The sequence below is a fragment of the Trachemys scripta genome, chromosome 2 (genome assembly GCF_013100865.1).
Source record: "Trachemys scripta elegans isolate TJP31775 chromosome 2, CAS_Tse_1.0, whole genome shotgun sequence".
In the NCBI taxonomy this organism is placed as follows: Eukaryota; Metazoa; Chordata; order Testudines; family Emydidae; genus Trachemys; species Trachemys scripta.
Genome location: NC_048299.1, coordinates 196,136,141 through 196,141,467, shown reverse-complemented (window position 1 = coordinate 196,141,467; position 5,327 = coordinate 196,136,141). Strand labels below are relative to the sequence as shown.

The window sequence follows — 5,327 nt, the reverse complement described above, 5'->3', positions numbered from 1 at the left end:
CAGGAAATTGAACCCAGATCTCCTGGGTCCCAGTCTAGTGCCTTAATCATAAAACCATCCTTCTTCATTCTAGGATTTTGGTTTTTCAGACAACAGGCACCTGCTTCTCCCCTGCCTTACATCTATAGTATATTCATTTACACTTGTGCAAAGTGAGTGCATAGGGGTGTAAAGTTCTACCAGATCAGAATGGTAGTAGTTTACACCCACTGTGCACACTCTTCGCACAAGTATAATTAGTGACGAAGGGTACAAGACGGCAGAACCAAGCCTAAGGTCTTTGCTGTTCTAGATATGGGTTAACCTGTAGTGGTCTTCCCTGGCTGTGAGCTTATTAAACACACATATATTTCCAGGGTTCTGGAATGGCTGGGAGAGATCTAGGGTTATTTCTTGTGCTTCTGATTCAGCAACATGCTTTACAAATTACAGGACATCAGACATTAATTGCATTATTAAGATGAGCATTTTCATGTAGAGTTTTTGGCTTAAGAAGAGATTTTGTGATTTATATATTCTTTTTTGATTTTTATCTTATTGGTTTGATTAGCCATTTTTTCCCTTCCTCTGAAACATTCATAAGTTACAGCTAATTGGCAATAAGTCTTCTGAAAGCTGTGTTTTATCTTTCAGCTCCAGTTCTGTCAAGCTGATCTACAGCAAGTTATGATCTGAGCCTCTGAATCTTTAGTGTTATACTGCAAGACAGCCCAGAAGAAGTTAGTTTTATTAAAGGTAAATTGTGAACATAATTATCTGCATAAAACTAGATGTACTCACGGACATACATGTAACTGGGGTAACCATTTGTCCACGTAGCATTCAGTGTAGCTAATTTAAAATTCTATACACCACTATCTACTTGGCAATCACAGTCGAGATTAAAAGGCTTTATGGTTTTACTTTATTTTTTTTCAACAGTCTGGAGCCATCAGAAAACCTGCCATGCAGATGTGATCACACAAAAACAGCAGCCTCTACCCGCAACAACAGAATGTAAGCAATTGTGGTGAGGTAGTGAGCAAGTTTTAACCCCTTGCTGTTCATGTCTCCTGTTACGAAAGGGATAACGGTTCTTATATCTTTTCCAATCATTGGGTAACTTTACACAGGATCTCCCTATCATGCAAATGCAGTCACTTTTTTCAGATGCAGGCAATAAACCTATTTTACACCTCCATAGCACTTTTCATCCTGAAAGATTCTAGAGTGCATTGTAAACTTCATTCTAATAACACCTGTGAAATTGAACTATATTTGGGAAGGGGAGATTAGCAGGAAACTGGCCCATAGCACCCGGCAGAGCAGAATAGGAAGGGAATGTTTTAGGAATGGAGACTTGGGCAAACCCTTTTTCTGACAAAAAGTATCATAGAATATTTAACAACTTCCCAGAGTGGAATGGGTCACACAGTGGACTGCTTTGTGCTACAGTTCAGGGCCACTGCACCTCTATTTCCCTCTCATAATACAGTGACGGCACCCACGTTAGGCTCCCAGCTCCTCAGCCATCACCTCTTGGGCAGAGATGGGTGCCTCTCTTCTTCTTGACTTGGGTTATTCCCGGCTGCACAGTTCCCTGCCTACACTATGAGTTCCCAGCAAGTCAGACTGCCTAAACAGGGCTGCTTAGCCTCTGAGGAGGAAGCAATCAGTAGCATAATTGGCCATAGTTAAGTTACCACACAGATCTTCCAATCAAGCACATTTATTCTGAAGGTGAAAGCCTTACAGAGAAACATTAAAAACAATACAAGAACATGCACACATGCTAATAAGCTTAACAGAGATCACACCAACTCCAACAAGGACAGTGGCAGGTGATCAGTTCTTCAAGCCCCACCTAAGGAGTTTTTCTGTACTTACAAGTTCAGAACAAGCACACCCATGAATCTGTGAGTCACTCCTGTGTATGGTTTGGGCCTTTGATCTTGGGACTCTGGCAACAGGTAATAAGCAGACAGGGCATAGCTTCAAAGGGCTGGGTTTTGTGCATTTCTGGAGGTGGGGGTGGGGGGTGGAATTTGCATTCATCTCCTCCTAGATATTTCCCAGTAAATCAACTTCACATGTATTGTCCCAAAAGTTCATTCTTGTCTGCGACATTCTTCAGTATAATCCTTTGATCATCCAGGCCCACAATAATACATAACCTTTGCATGTAATACAATGAACTCCACAGCTATTTAAATTTAATTCTGTAAGATCTCCTAAAGCCATTGGAGGAAATTGCCATAAATGTCACACTTTCAATTCCATTTTTCTACCTCAAAAAGATGGAATGGTGAATTTGACACTGCTGATTCCAAGCAGTGCTTCGGGTGTTTCACTACACCACCTCCATGTTCTTGTCTCCACTGTATTCTGATATCCGTTTCAATAACAGGAGGCTTTTGGTATTACCACCCGCCCAAGCATTTTCAAATCATGAGTCAGGCGCCAAAATAATCACGACATTGGCTTAAAAATAATGAGACATTACATTTTTTTTTTTTTTGCTCTCTGGCTTTTGAATCGTTTGGATTCATGTTTTCAAGATTTTCTCCACAACCATGTGATCTAGAAGGAAAAAAAAAAGTTAAAGTAAGCTAAGAGTCCATTGTAATTTTATGACTACAAGCCCCGTGATTTCATCACAAGAGTTGGCAATACTGCCAGGATACCTAAGCTGGCACTATTAACAAGCATTTATTAAAGCATTTAAAAAGAAACAGAGGGGGATCCAAGTTATCAGCTTTGTAGCTGTACGGTAGCTGGAAATTTCCTGGGCCTACCATGTGTACTTACTAAAACCCCATACTGCAGGTGGGCAATGTTCATTCCTAGCATTACTTCATTGAAGTCACTAGAGTTCCACCAAACCTAAATTTGGCCCAATGGAGAAAGCCACATGCTAAACCCTGGCAATGATATATATGTTGGGTTAAAAGACCCACAAACTCGGTGTTAGAGATCTCTAATTCATGTAATTAAATAAGGATTTCAGTTTGTCCAGGAAGCCTATGTATCAAGAGACATTAGGATGAGCAGAAATCTCAGGTAACCATGCTCAAGTCCTCTATCTGCACAACACAGGAAATACTAGCTTCCAAACACTACCCCAGGTATAGAAGGTAAGTAGCTCAGTTCCCTTGCTCATTCAGTCCTTGTTTTTTCTGTTGAGGCTGCAGAAAGATTGCTAATTAGTGCCAGGTGAGATAGTCTCCCCCCTGCCCCTCCACTCACCCTTCACACTTTCTTTGCAGTTGAAGGGGCAGCAACTTTTCCAGCTGCTGCTAATTTTTTAAGCCAACCTATGACGCCCCCTCAGGATGAGTGATTGGCCAATCCCAAAAGATTCCGAAGTTCAGTTTGGATAAGCAGATGCTTCTCCAAAGTTTATTCAGATGATGTGAAGTTCTTTGATCTGGAAATTGGGCTAGAATTCTAACAAGGGCAGGCTTCCTCAGGAGTTTTCCTAGGTTTTTTAGTTTTAGCCAGGTCAAAAATATTGCAAGAATAGCTATTTTAATGATATTCAAATACTCTGCTTCAGATCCTAGAGAAAACCAGGTAGCACAGAAACACAAGAAAATAAAATCTCTAATCTCAAAAGGTTGTGTTTGTGTTTTAGGGGAAGGTTCTGGTTCCATTTGTCCTTATCCTTTATATACCTCTGATTTGTGCATTGGGCCATAAATCTATAGCACCTTTGGACCTCAATCATTACAAGAAGATGTCACCTGTTATTCTTCAGTTATGAGATAAATAAGATTGTCTGAAATCTACAGTACTTGAGACCAACAGACAGACTTTAATTTTAAGGAGCCAAATGCTCCCTTCCTACACCTTCTCCCAAAGCCTGAATATATGTGCCTTTGAGCAAGGGACTTAAGAGGGCTGTTGGGGACACAATCTTACCCCCAAGAGAGTTAGTATACAGTTGAGCCTGTGAGTTGTAATGTCACCTGGGGACCTCTATGCTTTATGCTGGTTTGATGAAGGAGATGAAGTTTTCTGCCTCTGTCTGCTGGCAGAGCCACTTGCTTTTTGGGGTATGTCTACACAGCAACTAGCTAGCACAGACCAGCTACGGGTGTTTGACTCGCAGGCTGTAGGGCTGTTTTGTTGCTGTGTAGATTGCTGGAGACTCAGGCCTTGGGACACTGCGGGGTGACATGGGCCAGCCATGGGTTTTTCTTTGCTGTTTGTGTTGGACATACCCGTGGTGTCCCAACACTCCCTGTGCTGTTGCGGAGATCTGCACTACAGCACAGAGTTCTGTTGCACCCAGTCCTCTTCCACAGCCTACCTCCTCTGTGCAGTAAAATCATGGCTGTTACACTCTATTTAGGTCCTTTTGTCCCGGCAGTGGGCAGGAGGAGGCTGCATTTGAGCAAATATAAATTGTTTAAGATTGGAAGGGCTTCATTCCCCAGTCTGTCTGTTATCGTTATGCCTTCATTTGTGTTCTGGCAGCCAATTTCTTGCTGCTAGACTGGTTGGCTTTGGTTTCACAGGAAGAATGTGGAAGACTTTTTTTTTTTTTTTTCCAGATAAAAGGTGTTGGGATTTGCGCTGAGCATCTCTGGAATTCCTAACACATGGTTTTTGTAGTCCTGTGGAGAAAAATGTGAACATGGTTTATAGTCCATCCCCCAGGGGAAGAGAAGAGGAGAGCCATGCACCAGTGGGGGCAGAGCAGCTTGCACAAGGGGCAGGGAAAGAAGTCGTTCTCCTATGCATAAAGGAAAGAGAATGTATTTTATAGCATTTCAGAGATTCCATGTTCCATGCAAATCAACCTCTTGCCAAAAAGTAAAAATAAAGTCCCTCTTTCCCCCTCCTGTCTGGCAGATTTTTTTTTTCAAAATAAAAATGCATATTGATTTCAACACATTTCTCCTCTAGTATTAGCCTCCAAACATGTCTCTCCAAAGACAGCTTGCTGAACTTTTGTTCAGGTTCCAGATAATCATCTCATGGGAAAAATGTGCAAACAATTGTGTAGAGAAACAAGTCTGCATTTCAGGTATTTTATGATCTCTTTTTTTCTCTCCTGTTTTTGTTTGAGGGGACATATGCATGCAAACCAGTTATTCACCTCTGAGGGGGCTAACCTGGCTCGTGCTGCTTGTTCCGCCGCTGAAGTAACATAACCCTCTGTTGCATCATAATCATCTCCGCAGCAAAGGAAGATGTTGTCACAAGCAAAGGATTCTAACTTCTAACCCCGGTGTTGCCAACTCGCACAATTTTATCACCAGCCTCATGATATTTGATGTTTATCTTAGGGTAGGTTGACATGGCATCTGGGAGTGAACCTCCCAGATGGGGGCAAACAGACT

At 41.9% G+C, this 5,327-nt stretch overlaps 1 long non-coding RNA gene across 1 annotated transcript; it reads left to right on the top strand.

The window, feature by feature from the left end:
• The first annotated feature begins 639 nt into the window (after positions 1–639).
• LOC117871634 lies at positions 640–4,717 on the top strand. Its single transcript, XR_004644309.1, has 3 exons — positions 640–735; positions 922–996; positions 4,536–4,717. It is a non-coding gene; the product is annotated as an uncharacterized LOC117871634 (long non-coding RNA).
• The last annotated feature ends 610 nt before the right edge of the window (positions 4,718–5,327 follow it).